The sequence below is a fragment of the Mesoplodon mirus genome (genome assembly GCF_964341445.2).
Source record: "Mesoplodon mirus genome assembly, chromosome: 16".
Lineage (NCBI taxonomy): Eukaryota > Metazoa > Chordata > Mammalia > Artiodactyla > Ziphiidae > Mesoplodon > Mesoplodon mirus.
Genome location: NC_138992.1, coordinates 70,982,972 through 71,003,449, shown reverse-complemented (window position 1 = coordinate 71,003,449; position 20,478 = coordinate 70,982,972). Strand labels below are relative to the sequence as shown.

General features: G+C 45.3%; 1 protein-coding gene across 4 annotated transcripts in view; it reads left to right on the top strand.

The window, feature by feature from the left end:
* The window catches only part of CHD7 (chromodomain helicase DNA binding protein 7), a 181,491-nt gene that overhangs the window by 37,325 nt on the left and 123,688 nt on the right, over positions 1 to 20,478 (top strand). The window lies entirely within an intron of this gene.

Sequence of the window (20,478 nt, the reverse complement as noted above, 5' to 3'; positions counted from 1 at the left end):
CTGGTGGTGCTTCCAGCAGCGGCTCGTTGGCAGGCTGCTTAACCCTTAAATCCTCCACTTCCATTCCTGTAACGGGGGTGGCAAGGATTACATGAGTGAGGGCATCTGGAGCCTGGCACCTGAGTGAATGCCACCGTCAGCCTCAGGCACCAGTGTGGGAGGTGACTTTCCCTCCCTCCTCTCCGCCTGTGGGAGCCCCTGAGTTGCTTAGCTGCTCTGGGCCCTCGTCAGGGCTGGAATTCCCTTGACAGGTGCTGCTCTTCCAGGGGAAGCGCACCCTTTCTCCTTGTCCCGGCATCTCTTGGACTCTGCAGGTAAGCGCCTGGACCAGCAGTGCCAGCCTTGGCAGGGGGCCCAAGAATTCCTTCTCAAGTTGGTTACGGACTGGACCGTGCCCCCCCAAATCCGTACGTTGAAGTCCCAATGCTGACGTGCCTATTTGGAGACAGGCCTTTATGGAGGCAGTTAAGGTTAGATGATGTCACATGGGTGGGGCCTTCGCCGAGTAGGGTCAGTGGCCTTAGAAGAAGAAGAGAAATAATTCTCTCCCCTCTTTGGCACAGAGAGGTCATGTGAGACACAATGCAATGATGCCACGTACAGACCCAGGGCAGAGGCCTCAGGATGAAACCTACCTTGCCAGTTCCTTGAGCTTGGACTTCTAGCCTCCAGAGCTGTGAGACATGAAGTCCTGTAGTTTAAGCCTGTGGAAGCTCCAGCAACTGAGATAGTTGTCCTGACGGACGGGTGTCTGCCTAGGGTATCATTGTTCCTAGGCCATCGGTCCAAACATCAAAACCACCTGGGGGGCTTGTGAAACACAGATTGCTGGGCTCACCCCAAGAATTTTGAACTTAATAGGCTTGGATTGGTCTGAGAAGTCAAGTTGCTAACAAGTTCCCAGTGGTGTTGATGCTTCTGGTGCGGGACCACACTTGAGAACCACTAAGTAGCGTGTGGAAGAGCTTCAGACAAGAGCCCAGGAGACTTGGGGTCTGGATGTTGGTGCTTCCACCCAACGATGGAAGTCTTTTTCAACCCAGTTCCATCATTTGTGACATGGGGATAATATTTATATTGTTCATCTCATAGGGTTATGGAAGCTACGATACGTACATAAAATAAAAGCTTTGGGTCCTCCTACTCTTCAGACAAAGTGGCAGGAGCGGATATGTCACACCCTTGAAGAAAAGAACGAAGGGATGGAGGCCAGAGAGTGTTACTAGTAAACTCAAAGCAAAGGGAACACGCTCTGTTGCTTTTCCGCCCTGGACACTTCCCGGTTATTTGGTTTGCTGGCTGCGGGGACATTCTCTTTACCTTCTTCTCTTCTCTGCATCCCTCACCCAGCTTCTCTTGAAAGCCAGGCATCTTAGCCAAGCGTCCTGGTGAGTGTCAAGTTCTCCCCTGTCGAGGGTGTCTGTGGCTCTTTTGGTGAATGTGGCGTTGGAAATTACCAAGTTTCTAGTTCTCCATGGGTAAGACTTGCTTTTCATGGCCAGGTATTGTGTTGGAAAGGTCTTTTTTTTTGGTTTCGTTTTTCGTTTTGCCACGTTTAAAATGTTTTATGGTATACACGTTTTAAGTGTGTGTATAATTAATGGTAGGTATATTGCATTTTCAGCAATGTTGTTGACCAGTGATGAGGCTCTGAATCATTTGAAGCTGTGGTTCTCAAATTTTGTGGTCTCATGGCCACTTTATACTCTTACTGAAAACCCCAAAGAGCTGTTGCTGATGTGGGTTATATCTATTGATATTTACTGTATTTGAAATGTAAACTGTTTGAACATTTTATTTAGTTAATTTCAAATCACATTAAGTCCATTACATACTAATATAAACAACATAATTTTTATGAAAAATAATTATTTTCCCAAACAAAAGTTTAGTGAGGATGAAGGACGTTACTTTATATTTATTTAAAAAATTTTTAATTGCAGTATAGTTGCTGTACGATATTGTATGTTACAGATGTATAATATAGTGATTCACAATTTTTAAAGGTTATATTCCATTTATAGTTATTATAAAATATTGGCTATATTCCCCATGTTGTACAATATATCCTTTTATAAAAATATCCTTTATTTTATTTTATTTATTTTTAATTGAAGTGTAGTTGATTTACAATATTGTGTTAGTATGTTAGTTTCAGGTGTACAGCATGGTGATTCCGTTATATATATATATATATATATATATATATATATATATATATATATATATATACACACACACAAACACACTTCTTCAGATTCTCTTCCTTTATAGGTTATTACAAAATATTGAGTATAGTCCCTGTGCAATACAGTAGGTCCTTGTTGTTTATTTCATATGTAATACTGTGTATATGTTCATTGCAACCTCCTAATTTATCCCTTCCCCCACCCCCTTTTCCCCCTTGGTAACCATAGGTTTGTTTCTCTGTTTTCTGTCTTTTTTTGTTTTTTTTCAATTCCACTTTTAAGCAATACCATGTGATATTTATCTTTCTCTGTCTGGCTTACTTCACTTAGTGTGATAATCTCTAGGTCCATCCATGTTTCTGCAAGTGGCATTATTTCATTCTTTTTTATGGCTAAGTGTACAATATATCCTTGTAGCTTATTTTATACCTAATAGTTTGTACCTCTTAATCCCCTACCCATATATTGCCCCTCCCCCCATTACTTTATATTTTTGTAAACCTCTTCAATGTCTGGTTCAAGAGAAGACAGATTCTGATAGCTGCTGTACATTCCATCTGTTGTAATATGTTGTTTTGGTTGAAGAACATGAAGAAAATCTGGCATGCAGATTTGTAATTGAAAAGGGAGGAATATTTGAAGAGTCTTTTCAGATAATTTGATATTACACTAAAACCATAAGGGGTAGTTTCCTAAAGGTTAGTTGCAATGTGGACTCTGAAATCCTATGAGTGAAATTTTTGTATCTGGTTTCATTAAAATTCGTTGGTGTGTTTTGCACTTTGAATGGGTCTTTTATCTGCATGGTTTTGTAACATCATGTGTTGGTAATTTGGAAAATATTGCTTCAGTGAATTACAGAAATGTTTAAATGTTGACACATTTCATTATACAATATTAAAAAAATCACATTTGTTAATATCACCACCCATCTAATCAGAAAAGTGTTTAGGTATTGGGAAGCTGTCAAGTTCGTGATGATGGATAGAGATTTTCCAAAATTCTGATTTTTGCTTTGAAAACTCAAATTCTGTCATTGGCAACAAAACTGTCAATTGTTTTCCTTGAAGTGACAGACTTATTTTGTTCACTTTTGAGGAAAATGCCTGCCAAGTGCTCATGTCTGAATAACTATAGTTTTTTAGTTTTCTTCCCCCCCAAGTCGAAGTGGTGCTCTTTGAAAAAAGGTTGCAACTCAGTCGTACAACCTGTTTCTGTATCTGCCTTGAATTGGATGGTTTCTGACAAGCACCACCGTCTAGAAGGATGCAGGGGTACAGGAATGGTGGTGTAGAGAGCAGATGTCTGTGCGTATAAAGGCTACTCAGACATTTTGGGGAAGCAAGTATACTCTGCTGGTTAAAAGAAAAAATTCCTCACAACACAGTTGACTTAATACACCAGACATTATGCAAATGAATGTTGTTTCCTTCAGCGTAGTGACCTTGGAGACAGAATACCACGTTAGGATGTTTTAGAATGCCGCCTTATTTGGAGCGGCTTCAAGTTATGACTAGAGCTCACTCCATAGATCGTGTTTGGATGTCCTGTTTCAAAACCGTATTGCCTCCACTGTCTGTTAACATTTTCCCGATGATGCATAAATACAGTTGTCTAGTCTGAGAACAGGGGGCACGCTCTTCCGCAGTGTTGGATGTTTATTACAGTAGCACTGGCCCCAGTCTTGGGGACCGAGCGTGAGTCTTGGCTCTGTCCTTGACTAGCTGGGTGACCTTGAACAAAGCACGTGTCTCCTCAGTGCTTCTGTGTAAGGTCAAGTGATCGGATTAGGGCTTTGGTCTTTTAGTGCTCCCGTTCTGGGGTTCCCCTGTAATCTGGGAGGGTGACCTGCGGGGGACTTGTCTGCAGCCATCCTGGCCCTTCCTGCCAGCCCTGCGTCTGCCTCAGAAGGTGGCAGGTTAAGGTCGGTGCAGATGTGGGGGGGGGGCAGCTAGTGTTACTGTCTGCCTGCCGGGTGTGGTCTGTGAATAGCCACTTGCGACAGTGAAATGAGATCATGTCTAAGTATCCCTTTGGGGGAGGTGATGGAACACTTACTTTCATGTTTTCGTGGATGAGGAAGCTGAGGTCCAGAGACCTGCTTTAATTTGCCTGAGGTAGAGAGAGCGTCAGAGCCAGATCCAGGTCGAGCTGGTTTTCCCCAGATTTCTCGGTGCTGCTCTTCTGCCTCCCTCCCTGGCCCTGATGTTTCTTCTTCATTTCTGTCTCCAAGATGGTCACAGGCGGGGCTTCCCTGGTGGCGCAGTGGTTGAGAGTCCGCCTGGCGATGCAGGGGACGCGGGTTCGTGCCCCGGTCCGGGAAGATCCCAAATGCCGCGGAGCGGCTGGGCCCGTGAGCCATGGCCGCTGAGCCTGCGCGTCTGGAGCCTGTGCTCCGCAACGGGAGAGGCCACGGCAATGAGAGGCCCGCGTACCACACACACACACACACACACACACACACTCACACTAAATAAATAAATAAATGCTTAATGTTAAAAAAAAAGACGGTTACAGGCTTTTCTAAAATGTTGAAGAGATGTCATGAGTGGGCATCATTCATCTTTGATGAGAGGCGGTGATTTTATAAACTTTTTTTTTTTTTTTTTTTTTGTGGTACGCGGGCCTCGCACTGCTGTGGCCTCTCCCGTTGCGGAGCACAGGCTCCGGACGCGCAGGCTCAGCGGCCATGGCTCACGGGCCCAGCCGCTCAGCGGCATGTGGGATCTTCCTGGGCCGGGACACGAACCCGCGGCCCCTGCATCGGCAGGCGGACTCTCAACCACTGCGCCACCAGGGAAGCCCTCTTGTGGCTTCTTGATGAGAGAGGCTTTCCATGGGCATTGTCAGGGCATCTCAGGGAAGAAGCGTCCCAACCTAGACCTTCGAGACTAATCGCAGTGGAGAATAAACATTTTAATATATTTTCTATCTTACTAAGCATATTTTCAGTAGGAATTTGAAGTAGTTAAGTCATCCTCACAGCATCCCTGAAGATGACAGTTGACAGTAACCTGCTTTGTTAGTGGAAAAGGGAGTTAAAGAAGTTACTTCGCACTTAAGTTTGTTCAGCAGATAAACGGGAAATGGAAAGAATGTGTCCAGCGCTTAGCTCTTACTTCAGAGCTCTCTAGGGTGCCTTGTATACAGCTGTGTTCTGGACCCTAATGTTGTTGATTTAATGGAGGAGTCGCAGTCGTGTGGCCAAGAGCGTCCACTGTTGGTGCTTGGCGGGGAGAGTGTGCTGCCAGTTCTGCTGCGGAAAGGAAGCGTGAGGTTTCCTTCTTCTGGGAAATTTGCTTCAGGTGGCTGCCTGGGCTCCAGACGTTCAGGAAAGGACCTGGGAGACGTCCGAGGCCTTTGTCCTAGAGGTGGTGCCAGCAGGTCCCCTACGGCCCTGACCTCTCTTTCTCCAGGTGGGCTGAGGCCGAGGGATTTCCTATGACAGGTGAGCGTGTTCCGAGAAGTGCTGGCTTCATAGTCTCCCGTGTAAACCAGGGGCTAAGTGACGTGCAGGGCACAACAGTTGCTTTAGAAAGACTAGTGGGTCCAGGCAATTTTACGTTTACAACGGAAGCGTCACTGAATTATGTCCATGATACGTATATGTGTGTTTGATTTATCTTTATAATCACTTTTCATCCATCATCTGTGCTTCTTGAAAGTTTGATTACTTTTCTACCATTAAAAGTGTGAGTTTCAGAAGATGACAGCCATACTTTGCATAAGTCTAACTGCACAGCTACTTAAGTTAGTGTCTTCCAGTGGAGGAATGTTTGCCATTTTGTTCAGCTACCTTTCCAGCTCCGCACCCTACAGGTGAGAAACCAGGAACTGAGAGGCTAAGTAACTGGGTCAACGCCACACAGCCTGGTCGACATAGTTTGTGTATCTGAATTTCTGATGTTAAAGGAGGAAGTGATCATCTGCATCGTGTACTGTGTGCCAAGTGCTGTGTCAGGCGCTTTATGTATACACTCTCGTCCTCACGAGTTAGAGGTTGGTGGTATTATCTGTACTTTACAGATGAGAAGAGGAAGTTCTAGAACAGGATGTCAGTCACAGTTGGTCTCAGACCTTGGGTTCCTCGTGCCCTTTGACTCTGCCCCTCGGTTCAGTCGATTTCTTGGAGTCTTTTGTGGTTCCATACAAATTTTAGGATCCTTTGTTTCTTTGAAAAACGCCACTGGCATTTTGATAAGGATTGTAGATTTGTAGATTGCTTTGGGTAGGATGGACATCTTCAGAATATTAATTCTTCCAATCCATGAGCATGGAACATCTTCCCATTTATTTGTGTCTTCTTCCATTTCTTTCTTTAAAATTCGCACCTCACAACCAGCGCCTCCCTCTGAATTCAAGCCAGTTGAAGCCGTGGGGATGAGACCACGTTCCCTTGATGACTTCTCTGCCTTTGCACCCGCCCCCCTCACTGTCCCAGTGGAGGAGGCGGGTCTCGTCTCCCGTGCTGTGGATCTCGCTCATCTCCCCTCTTCAGGGATGCGGGCCTTGGTCCTTCCCCTTCTGTGTGCTCCTCCTCAGACCTCTTGCTCTCCGTGCTCTCCTTCTGTTGGTGTTTGGATGTTTTACCAAGTGGCAGGCACTGTTCTCAGTGCTTTTCAAATATTAGCGCACTTGATTCTAATAACCCCATGAAAGACATACTCTGACTATCCCCATGTCATGTTGAGGCACGCAGAGGCTAAGGAACCTGCCCGGGGTTCCCTGGCCTGTGCTGGAACACAGCCCAGTTTCTCCCACGCTGGGGAGAACAGTACTAGTCCTTGATACGTCCACTCCCACGACTCCCGGCTTGCTGTTCCCCTTCTCAGTCCACAGTCTTTTGTACTGTTTCTCCCCACCCATCATCACCGTAACTGAGCACGTCAGCTTCTGCCACCACTACTTTATAGAAACCCCTCTTAACAGTTACTGGTCTCCTACTGGTGGAGCCTGATGGACGCTTCTTTCTCCATAGCGTGTGAACTTTTCGATCGCGTCTCCCTCACAGCTTCTTTGTGGTGTTTGTTTCTGTCTTACTGGCTGACTCTTCTGTCTGCTCTGGAAGTGTTGGTGTTCCGCAGGATTCTGTCCTTGTTTTCTTCTTCTCTTGTCACTGTAGAATGCGTCTCACCACCGTCCTCTCTGGGTGATCTCATCGGCTCCTAGACTTTGCCCTCCTTCTGTTTGCAGGGACCCGAATAGTCGTCTCTTCGGCTCTGCCTTCGCCCCGGGGTGCTCTCCCCTCTTACATTGTGCTGCTAACTCGGTAGCTCCCTGTGGGCTTTCTCTACACCTCCCCCCGCCCATGTGAATCCTCCTCCTCTTCTGTTCCCTGTGTTTCAGTGCACGGCATTGCCATCTGCTCAGTTACCCAAGCCAGAGTCCTGTCCTCCTAGACTCTTCTTCACCCTCCAGCATCCAATCAGAAACCGAGGCAGATGGCTGGTGTCCTCTCTCCAGTATCTCCATCCCCTTCTTTTCTGCACCATCATCTCTTACCTGAATTCCTGTAAGAGCCTTCAAACTGGTCTTCCTGGCCCTAGTCTTGTAATATCCCCCCTCTCCCAATCTGTGATCCGTATTTTAGTAAGGGGGATTTTGTCTAAAATGTACATCTTTCTGAATGGAGAAAGGAGATGTGGTGTGTACACACACACACACACCCCAATGGAAAATTACTCAACCATAAATAAGAATGAAACAATGCCATTTGCAGTAACATGGGTGGACCTAGAGATTATCATACTAAGTGAAGTCAGAGAAAGACAGATATTAATATAATATCATTTATATGTGGAATCTAAAAAATAATACAAATGAATATTTAAAAAACAGACTCACAGACATAGGAAACAAACTTATAGTTACCAAAGGGGAAAGGGGATGGGGGAGGGATAAGTTAGGAGTATGAGATTAATAGATACACACTACTGTATGTAAAATAGGTAAACAACAAGGGCCTACTATATAACACAGGGAACTATACTCAATATTATTATTATTATTTTTTTTTGCGGTACGCGGGCCTCTCACTGCTGTGGCCTCTCCCGTTGCGGAGCACAGGCTCCGGACATGCAGGCTCGGCGGTCATGGCTCACGGGCCCAGCCGCTCCGCGGCATGTGGGATCTTCCCAGACCGGGAACGAACCTGTGTCCCCTGCATCAGCAGGCAGACTCTCAACCACTGCGCCACCAGGGAAACCCCATCAATATCTTGTAATAACCTATAAGGGAAAAGAACCTGAAAAAGAATATATGTATATTCATATAACTGAATCACTTTGCTGTACATCTGAAGCTAATACAATATTATAAATCATACTTCAGTTTAAAAAATAAGATGTACATCTTTCTAAGCAGCATCGCTTAAAAACTTTAGACTGACTTCTCCATGAACTCAGAATGAATTAAGAGGCCCTTCACGATCTGGCCTCCGCTTAAGATCCCCACGCCTCGGAAATGGACTGTTCAGGCCTCTCTGCCTCCCTCCTGCCCAGACCCTCTACTTGCCAGTCTCCTATTTGCCCTGGAGGTCTCAGCTTAGACAGAGTCTTCTAGACCAGCACTGCCTGTGAATTTCTTGTCATGATGACAGGTCAGCTGAGCTCTGTGTTTGCTGTGTTCCATTCCGTAGCCACCCGAGTGGCTGTTGAGCACTTGAACATGGCTGGTGTGACAGAGGAACTGGATTTTAAATTTTTTGTAGTTGTAGTTAATTTAAATTTAAATAGCCACATGGGGCTCCTGGATCCTGTACTGGACAACACAGGGACTGTTGGGAGGGACGCCTTGTGCTGCTGGGCTTTCCGTGCTTATCACCACCAAAACACTTCCCCAAGGGCAACACGATAGCTGATAGTGTTGGAGGGGTCAGAAAAAAGTCACAGAAAACAAACTCAATAACTCAAAGCATTTGTATGAACATGCAACCAATATTATAATGCAGAAAAATGATTTTACTAAAAATGATTTATCAAGAAGCAGGTATTTTCAGCATGTTCACGTGGTTACTTTTTAAAAATTTATTATTATTATTATTTATTATTTATTTTTGGCTACCTTGGGTATTCGTTGCTGTGTGCGGGCTTTCTCTAGTTGCGGTGAGCGGGCTTCTCATTGCAGTGGGTTCTCTTGTGAAGCACGGGCTCTAGGTACGCGGGCTTCAGTAGTTGTGGCTCGTGGGCTCTAGAGCTCAGGCTCAGTAGTTGTGGCGCATGGGCTTAGTTGCTCCGCGGCATGTGGGATCTTCCTGGACCAGGGATCGAACCCGTGTCCCCTGCATTGGCAGGCAGGTTCTTAACCACTGTGCCACCAGGGAAGCCCCACGTGGTTACTTTTTAAATACTGGATTTACATCTGAAATTTTTAAATAGAAGCTGCGGACCAAAGGGGCCAGGTGAAATTAATAATCAAAATTTATTTCAAACGTTTTCTTTTTGAGTGCCAGATAACATTATAGTTTTTAATGGTATTTGAAATTGGATGGTTAGCAAATATTGATGGAACTTAAAATAGGTGAGAAAGCAGTGTGCAGGGAACTTTGGACTTTTTGGAGGAAAGGTGTACAACTGTAATAAGCAATAAATAGCATTTAATGCATTCTTTTCTTGGGTACACCAGAGTATAGGTAGAACATAAAGTGGGGAGAAGAGATTGCTGAGTCCTTTGGACCCTGTTGATGGGAAACACACCAGGTCATGTTGCTCTGGAAGGTTTTCTCTGAAGGCTGGAGCAGGTCATTACACAAACAAGGAGTTGTAAAGCTAGAAGATTGTCACCAGCATGCAGTTCTCCTTTTAAACGGTACAGCAGGACTTCCCTAGTGGCGCAGTGGTTAAGAATCCGCCTGCCAGTGCACGGGGACATGGGTTCAAGCCCTGGTCCGGGAAGATCCCATATGCCACGGAGCAACTAAGCCCGTGCACCTGGAGCCCGTGCTCTGCAACGGGAGAGGCCACCGTGGTGAGAAGCCCGCACACCACAAAGAAGAGTAGCTCCCGCTCTCCTCAACTAGAGAAAGCCCGCATGCAGCAGGGAAGACCCAATGCAGCCATAAATAAATAAAAATTTTAAAATGGCACAGCATCCGTGGAGAGATGGAAGATGGCTAGTCGAGCAATTTTTAGGGGAAGTATGTGAGGCAGGTCATTACAGGAGGCTTTCAGTGATGCAGAAGAGTTGGGTGATGCAGTCAGATATATGTTACATATATGTACCTATGTTACATAAAAGAATGTGTTACAGATCGTACTGTAGCTTTTTTGGAAGCAGATTTAGGTTGTGAATTAGTTTCCTTAGAAAAATATAAAAGATGTTTCATAAAGTTACTTTTCCCCATGGCACACAGCGCACTGGGGGAAAGGCTCAGAAGATTTCGGGGCAGCGAGGAAAGGGGCCAGGTTAGGGCTGAGCCTTTGCTATGGATGCAGAAAAATATACACGTACAGAGTTGATGGATAAATCTTTTGTCTTTTATTATATGCAAATATGAATGAAGACATTCAATTTGGTAAGAGAGATACCAGGCTTATTTAGTTGCATGAAATGGGTAGTTTTAATGCTAGTTATTTTATTATAATAGTTTTTGATAATGGTTTTGATTGTCAAATAGTTTTGATTATGGTGGCGTTGTAGAACCAGCTTGCATTCATAAGTGTTTCCAACTTTGTTAGGTGTCAGAATGATTATGAAATAATGAATGCAAACTGTTTACTGTATATTCCAGCCTTAATTCCATTTCCTTTGTCAAATATAATTTCTTGAAAGAGTAATTTAATACTGTAGTCACAGAGTAAGTGAAATTTGTTTTCTTCAATTTTTTTGTCTATAGTTTGAGCTTTTTGAGACCATGGTCAGTTTTCCAAAATAGTTTCTCTAATACTTTTCCAAAGGCCTCCTCGACCCTCTTTAACAGTTCTGTTTCCCTTTTTTCTTTTTTTTGGCCGCGCCGTGCAGATCTTAGTTCCCCCACCAGGGATGGAACCTGCGTCCCCTGCATTGGAAGCATGGAGTCCTAACCACTGGACCGCCAGGGAAGTCTCCTGTTTCACTTTTATATTGCTCACTTCCCTGCTGGCAGTTTGGATTTATATAATTCCTGTGTATTTCTCTTTTGCGTGAAATATGGCATCTTAGAAGACCCTCCAGGTTGCCGTGGGACCTCTGCCCTCGGTGTCCTGTGACACTGGCCTGGCTCTGAGCTCGGGTTTATCCGTGATGGATAAGGCTCCCTTGTCATCACATGCGCTCCGCTCTCGCAGGGAAAAATAGATAAATTATTTTCAGCTGTGGTGTTGCCAAAGGGGTTCCCCCCCACCCCGAAGGAAAAGAACATTGGAGGTGTGTGTATCAGAGGAGACTGTTTAACCACACTCTCTCTCCCTTCATTTCCACCAAGCAGAATTGGGGTACAGTTTTAAAAACTCCCCAGACTATGAGGCAAGATCCCCCTCTCAGCCTTCCAGAACCTTTTAAAATGCAAAGGAATGTAGGAAATTGCCAGATCAGTTAGTTAATCAGTGAAAACCATAGTAAGTATACAGAAAGCTTGGTTCTTACAGGAGCAGTTGGCTGTTCACTGTGTTTTCCTCCCCTCAGCATGTTGCCCTTGGCGTCCTCCAGTGATTCAGGGTCGCTGCATAGGAGTTCGGGATCACCCAGGGCATCTCAGGATGGAGGTGGTCCCGGGCTGCTCCTTCCGTCCCTCCTCCTATCCTATGCTCACTCCTTGTAGGCTTGGCCTCACCCAGATGTGTGTGCCTGCTTGTGTGTGCATGCATGTATGTGTCAAATCAGTAGCTTGAAATAGATCTAGAGTGAGTGGGAAAATATATTTTCAAATGACTTTTTTTTGTTTTTTTAGTGGGTTAGTAAACATGTGGTGTCATTTACCTTTATAGACCAGCCAAGTTTTGCCTAAACTATCCCAGGATGTTTTACAATGTTAAGCGAGATACACTAGTAAACACCACATTGTGTAAAATTTGTATTACTCTCCCCTTAGTCTGCACTATACACCTCCTTGTCAAGTGGGTTGAAGTACATTTCCAAAGTTGAATTTTTCCCAGTCCCAAATAAATTACACACAGAATTTCCATTTTCTTATTTCTGGACCTGTCTCTCTTCATTTGCTTTCCCATTCACCTACAATAAAATTAATTAGGGTAGCATTAAAAAGATAAGGGAGAGATCCACATATTTTACATAGATGTTTACTTACACGGATATAGTATGTGTGGTTCTGAATCTAGATGATTGTCCTCATCCCTCTTCTGCCATATACTGTTGCTTATGTTAAGTGTTCCTGGAATGTGTCTGGGCTCCTGCTGGGCCACGCTGAGCTGCATATGGAAGGAAGATTGCCCCGGATCTCTTCTCCTGGTGTCTGTGGTGGGATGCGCAGGTCAGCTGTCTTCTCACTGGGCTTAGTCTTAGAAGGAGTTAATTTCAAGGAGTGATATTTCAGTGTTGAATTGCAGGGTGTAAAGGTTGTTCTCTGAAGGACACTGATCCTGGTGCTTTAGCGGCACAACTTACGTATAGGACAGTATACGCCTTTTGACCAATTTAGGAAAAAAAAAAAAGTGCGGAGGCAGTGCTCTTAGTATAAACTGTTAGCTGAGTCCCATTTCATTAGTTGCCTTGAAAGAAAACATATTAGCCCCAGGACTCTTACGTAGGAAAAAAAACCCATCTTTATCTGAAAGGCAGCTCAGAATATCCAGACTCCTCAAAGTTGTGTAGAAATAACTGAAGTATTTCTGCAAGAGAGCTGTGAAATAGGGTGTTATGTAACATAGCATTAGATATTAATATTAACTGCATTTTTTTTTGTCTTGCAAAAATGATTGTCAGGCAGAGGGACAGATGTACCTTTGAAATTAAACCACTTTCAGATGTCCTCTCTTTGACAAGTTAAAACTTGTCACTAAGGGTTATTCCTAATTCTTTGGATGAGGTCAGTATTGTTTCTTTGTGGGTCACAAATGCCAAGACTCCCTTTCCTTAAACGTAAGATGACATACCTTTGTTTTACTTGCTTTGTAAATCTTTGGGACCTGTTGTTGATTATTCCTTCCCACGTTAATTGAGGAGAATCCCAGGTGTTGCTCAGGAGGAGCTCAGAATCTGCGAGCAGGACTTGCTACACTTCCACGTGTGCGGGCATCACCGGGGCGCCTTGTTAATAACACGCAGACTCCGGGGCGGGAGGTTGAGTTGGGCCCCGGACCCTGCATCTCTCACCAGCTCCCGGGGGGTGCCGGTGCTTCCAGGACCCTCCTTCAAATGGCAAGGCTGCGGTCTGCAGGGAGAGAGGCAGGGAAAGAAACAAGAACAAGGTGTGCTTGGTGCTTGTGTAGCTCCTGCCCCCAGGGTGGTGGGAATAACAGGGAGGGCTTCAAAATCACCCTGGGGTGGGGAGGGCTGAGGGTCAGGCTGCTTCCCGGGATGAGTGGTAACAAAGGAATCGAGCCCACGAGTGGGCGGTCAGACCGCACAGCGCGGCGTGGGGGTGAGGAAGGTGTGAGGAGGTGAGTGGATGATGTGCAGGAAACTTCCAGCGCTTTGACAGACCCAGCCTGGGTGCTGGTGAAGGTTTCAGGGGCGGAGGGAAGGGAACTGGGGCGCAGAGAACGGAGAGGCTGATGGGTCTCTGAATACAAAGTGCCTAGTGACCTGCTGGAGCTTTTGGGCTCCATCCTGGGAGCTCGGGAACTGCTTTAAGGATGTTAATCAGGGTGGAGAGAGGACACATTCTGTGTCTTACAAGATCACTCAGGCAGCTGTGCGAGCGTATTGCGACCGGATTCAGGCGAACCAGTCAGCCTTTAAAGTTGTGTCCGTCACGAAACCATGACGCCTGATTATATCAGAGACTGAACTGGAGGAGGAGGAAGACTTGTGAGATATTTGGGAGGAGAATCCACAGGTTGATCAGTGGACTGAACATGCAGGATATCCTCACGGCTTTATTAGAACAGCAAGCTGCATGGAACAGGGGCCACATCTGTTCGTTCAACTCTGTATACCCAGTGTCTATTAAATGCTTTATGCAGAGTTGGCCCTCGTTAAATATTTTTTAAGTGAATGAATGCTGAGAAGGATTGAGGGTGGTTTTCCATCATCTGGCTGGGTGGAAGGGGTGGGTGGAGGGAGCTTAACTGCCATGGGGAATGGGCACAGCATTGCTTTACACAACGAAAGATATATCTCTTCAACTAACATCAGCAAAATTGGAGGCTACGTAGTGATATAAATGGAAGCTAACTGTAAATGCAATTATTTCCTTTTTTTGGTTTTATTTTTCATGTGGTGCTTGGGACTAACATAGACCTTCTGAAGGACTTCACATCCTTTTTTGTTCTTCCTGCATCCTTTTCTTCCAGTAAAATAGAGAAAGAAAATAATGCACAAAGCCACTAAAAAAAGTAATGGCCTCACTATTGCTATGTAGTTTTTTTGTTGTTAAAATTAAGCTTGCAAATACCTCATTAAAGAGCAGTGGTAATATGGCAACTATACGTGAAAAGGATTTTGAAATTAATTATTCCTAAGTGTCTGAACTTTGTGTAGTTGAGAATCATTCCTAACATAATAAAAATTATTTATTAAGAAATAGAGGGCTTCCCTGGTGGCACAGTGGTTGAGAGTCCGCCTGCCGATACAGGGGACACGGGTTCGTGCCCCGGTCCGGGAAGATCCCACATGCTGCGGAGCGGCTGGGCCCGTGAACCATGGCCGCTGAGCCTGCGCGTCCGGAGCCTGTGCTCCGCAACAGGAGAGGCCACAGCAGTGAGAGGCCTGCGTACCGCAAAAAAAAAAAAAAAAAAAAAAAAAGAAATAGAGCCTTTTCAGCAACTGTGAAGCTGGGAGGTCCCGGCCTGGAGAAGGACTTCGAATCTCATTGTCCTCCCAGCCTTTCGACCCTCCCCCGAACCCCTCAATAAAATGGCTTGATTCCCAAAAAACAAAACAAAACAAAACGAAACAAGAAAAAAGAAAAAAGAAATAGAAATATATGCTGGGAGACATTACATAAAGGAGAAATTTTATAGGTTGAAAATACAGTTAATTAACATAAAATATGATGTATGGAAAGAATACACTAAATTTCATCACAAGGGTAGGTATGGACCTTTGAAAGAACACTAATCCCTGAGCAGGAGAAAAAATTTTTCATCAAAGAGAATTGCTACTATTTAATACGGTCTTCACCTAAGAATGTTACCTCTAGGAAGAAACCTGTAGCAGTGCTGTCCATAGAATTTTCTGCCCTGATGGAAGGGTTCCCCGGCTGTACTTGTCCACATGTGCACCACAGCCACCAGCTACACGGGTGTGCTGAGCACACGAAATGCAGCTTGTTCGACTGATCAACCGACGTTAAAATTTTATTTAGTTTGAATTAATTTAAACAGCAACACGTGGCCAGAGGCTGCCGTGTGGGACAGCACAGCCACAGCCCGGACACATGAGCGAGGAAGAAAATGTCGTCTAGCCCGGGCTGGGGGGGGTCCGGGAGGGGCATCATTTGGTCCGTGTGGCAAACCTGGAACTGACTGGTGAACTGACGCTGGTAACTTGGAGGCGCTTTGTGCCTCTCTCTCTGGGTCGCTGTCCGTGGGATCAATGCCTGGGCAGACGCCCCGCCCCCTTGGGCGGCTGCTAGGGGCCGTGGGTGGGGAGTACCGTCCATAGGCCTCGTGATCGAGCTGGAAGGACTCTCGGTGAGGTGAAGCCCAGCCATGCGGAGCCCTTTCTCCGGTCCATTCCCCTCTCAGCCGTGGGTCCTTCCCCCTCGTGATGTGATTTGTAGCCTTGAGAGTCTAGAGGCATATCCCGGGCTGCACTGAGGGTGGGAGGTGTGCTTTCCCGCTGCTCCACACTCCCTTGGAAATGCTGGCACAGGCTCCACCCGGTCCCGAGAACCCTGATCAAGTAATGTCACAAACCTTAGGCTCTTGGGAGGTGGAGGAGAGACAAGTAAAGAGAACAATGCAGATCGAGCTACGGAAGGTGGTCTTAGTGTCTACAGGGCAGCTCCCTTTTACTTGCCCCATGTGTTGGATACTTTTGAAAAAATGGACAGCACCTGGATGGCATTCTACTTCCACAGTCGAATACAAAGTGGTTGAGCTGTAGGAAGTATTTTGCCCACGAAATGAAAGGTGTCCTGTGTTCACCCATCTCCTTTCTAGCTTTTCAGGTCACTGTGATACCAAATTAAAACTGGGCTACACAAATGCCGTCCTACTTTAAGTAGAGCACAGTAGTTAAGCATTGTTTATGTAACCTTTGGGAAGTCAGAACTTCACTTCAAAATCTTAATATGTGTTTTTGTACAACTTATGTCTTTCACCTTGGTTTGTTGTACACCCCCTACTTTTGTCCCCAATTTTCTGGGTGCTGTTTACTTTTTGGGGCCGCCTACTTTGCATCCTGCTTATTTCCCAAAATATTAACCAGTAGCCTCAATATGGTGCTAATATGTGCTTGCTTTCTTAAAGTTATCGATAGTATAAGTAAAAATTTTCTTAAAAGGAAACTCTCTTCTGTTTGGTGGTTTCAGCAATTGTTCTAGTGACTTATCTCTGATTAAATAGGACCCCGTGTAGGCCTTTCATAGGGCCCCGTCTAGGCTTCACTGGTGAGTTGCCATTTCATCTATACATTTCTCTTTCGTCTCTGGGAGTTGTTCATCAAAATATTTTTTGGAGATGTTTACTGCTCTCGGTATATAAAAGGGTTTCTTCATCTGTACAGTGAAGAGGGGCTTGGATTAGGAGGTCTCCAAAGTGTTGGCCCGCTCTAAGTTTTCATCATTGGTTTCACAGTGAGTCTCCATGGTGTCCACGATGCTGTGAGCTGGGGTGTCTCATGGTGCCTCTCTTCATCCCTAAACACGCCCTTAAGCACCTTCTGAACTCAGAAGAGACTTGCCAGTAGGGTGCTGAGCAGAAGCATGTATTTTGTCCTCGTTATAGGTGTCTATACTGTTTAGTATATAATATCACACACAGAGCACTTGTCATCATGAATTACCAAGAAATATTTTGTAAAATGGTATCGTAAATTTTTATACCATAACCCATGAATCTTAATTTTTAATTAAAAGTTTCATCATTTACAGGTGACTGTAACCTCCATGAGGAAAAAAGGGAACTTTGTTTTTATTCACCAGTGTATCTCTGGCAGCTGTGATCAGTGCCTGGCTCATAGTAGAGGCTCAGTAAAAAAATATATATATATATATATATATATATATATATTTTTTTTTTTTTTTTTTTTTTTTTTTTTGAGCACAGGCTCCGGACGCGCAGGCTCAGCGGCCATGGCTCACGGGCCCAGCGGCTCCACAGCATGTGGGATCTTCCTGGACCAGGGCACGAACCCGTGTCCCCTGCGTCGGCAGGCGGACTCTCAACCACTGCGCCACCAGCGAAACCCAATATATTTTGAATACATAAATGCTATTTGGGATTTAACTTGATTTTCATTTAAAGCCATATCAAATGTAAATACAACTTGAATATTTATTTCCCAAGTGATAACGATGAGAATTATTTGGTAACACTGATAACTTGCATTTCTGCCTCTTCTTTTTAATAATCTATACCTGTGCCGTCCAGTATGGTAGCCATTGTGCCCATGTGCACCTTTTTGACTTGAAATGTGGCTAGTAGGAATTGATACACTGTAAGTGTGAACTACCGGGTTTCAAAGACTTAGTACTAAAAAATGTAAACTGTCTCATCTCTGTCGGTTACATGTTGAAGTAATATGTAATTACTTGCATATATTGGTTTTATTTAAATAAAACCAATAAATAAATTGGTTTTATTGGTTAAATAAAAATGATTAAAATTACTTTCACGCTTTTTGGGGCTACTTTTTAAATGTGGCTACTAGAAAATTTTAGACAAATATGGCTTTGATTTGATGGCTCATTGGACAGTGCTGATTTAGACACAGAAAATGTAGATAGTGAACGTAGACAAGGGGGCAAACTCCAAAAAGGAATTTTAAATGAATATCTTTGATAGGAACAAAATTAAAGGTTGCAGCTGTGACTTGGGAAAGTGGGCATTCAAATGGTCTTGATCAAATTAAAAAAGACAAAAATAAATTAATTAGATTAGCTCAGATCAGAAATATGAAATCCAGCTACCAGATGGATTCCTAGCATAGTCGCCAGCCAGAGTCTTGAGGTCAGAAAAGGGGCAGGAAGGCGGTGACGGCTGCCCCAGCAAGCGTAAGTGGTGACTGGTGACACACTAAAGCCATAGTTTTTGGACTTCTCTGCCCGGACTTCACGTGACTGTGGTCGCAGCTGTGGTGGGTGACACGTTTGCTGTACCAGGTAATGCTGCCATTTTTCCTGCTGCTGGGAAATGGCCTCTTGGTGGAAGCAGCCGGGAACTGGAGACCCGAGTGTCGGGTAGGATTACTCGCAGTCAGTGCTCTGTTGTGTCCCTCCCCTGGGCCTGTAGTCAAGTTCTTTTTCCCTTTCTGCTCAGCCTTATAAAGTGAGTGCCAACTCCATGCTGCCCCTCCAGGCAGTGGACCGAGCCATCTCCTCCCCCTGGGCTCCTTTCCCTCTGGAGCTGGCTGGGAACACATCCAGTCCGTAGCAGTTCCTCCCGTGACACATGCTGGGCCCTGGAGGATGAAGCCACCATTATCCTGTAAAGGCCACCCAGGACAGGCAACTAGACGTTACCTTCCTTCAGCTAATTTGAAAGGTTATTTTGGTAAGTGGTTAGTCTGCACGGCTGGTTTAAGTTCTTATCAAGTCCATTCCCGTATTTATTTCCTTGAAAGCTAGAATGAGCCTTGAATAAATGAAGACTGACCGCATAGGCTTTTTAGGAGTAAATTCAATTGATAAATATTTGTTTCATTTGGCACTGGAGATTTCGACTTCTCTTTGGTTTGGGTTTTAAAGCAGCATGTCTGTAAATAAAATGGCTTTCATGCTCACCTTACTTCCACCCGCCTGACCTCTGTTTCTGGAGAAAGTAGATCAGAAAATTCATGGCAGTTAGCGCCAGAGTGAGGAGACCTTTGGCTTCGGCTGACAGCTGTCGCCTGAGCGCTGCCGACCTGGAGACCCTCTCAGGTGTGCTGTCTGTGGTTCTGACAGCGAGCAGGAATGTTGTTTACATACATTTCCCATAGGCGAAGTCCTCCCCTTGCTGGGGGCGTGGGTTCTTGGTGGGGCTGGCTGCCTCCACCCCACTCCTACCCCAGCCGTCCCCAGTCCCGTGCTCCTGTGGACGGTGTGTCAGTAGGATTTATGGCGGGGCCTGTTTGTAATATCCCTTTTGAAATTCTTCACAAGATACTGTTTTTTTCAAGTTGGGCAGTATCACACAATGCTTCATGTGCTTATGAAAGAGGAAAAAAAATGAGTTAAATTCCAGAGATGTTTAAGATTTCGGACATTTTTCCTATGTGAATTAGTTCTTTATTAGGTCGTTGATTTAATTAGCATTCAACAAAAACACTTTCCTGTTTTGATTGTGGAAACATTCTTTAAGTTGGTTATTTTCATCTGACACAGAATCCGTTAGCAACTGTTTGCATAAAGTGCAGAGCAGTAGTTTGTCTACACCGTGTGCTGTAAACAGGGGATGCTTACGGGCAGGCCTGCCCACCTTTCCGCCTACCTGCTCCGGCCTGCCTTGTCCCAGAAGAGGTCAAGGCGAGGGTGAGGGCTGCATGGACATTTTGAACTTCATTCTGTTAAAAGTTTCAGTTTTGACCAGTTTGGGGGAAAGGTTTCTGTCTCTGCTGATGAGAATGGTCATCGTCTAGAAACTGTCCGTCCAGCTAGAGTTTGTCTGAGTGGTTGCGTGGCTCCTGGTCCATCCCCAGAGCCCGGGCGGGGCCCTCGGGTGGATGAGGGACCCGTGACGGGACGTGCTCTGGCAGGGGGGAGGGGGGGCGGGCATGTGCTGCTGAGAACGAAAGCCTGGCGTGTTCCTGCCATCCGACGGACGTAAGGAAATGATGAGCTACCGTTCCGCTCGCCAGCGTGCCTGCCAGCCTCCTGGCCTCCGCCGCTTTCTCCTTCGACGCCTCTGTTGCCGTTCTGTAGTTGGTTGTATGTGGGCCGTAAATATCCAATTTGTACGAAATGACCGATTTTGGTATTTGTATAATCCTCTAGTCAATTTAACTAAGTTGAGCTTTTCACAGCCCTCGGTGCTGTGGCTGCTCATCTGATTACACCGCTCAGGGGAATAAGGTTAAGGGCGGGCTGTTGGTAACCAGAGCATTTCCA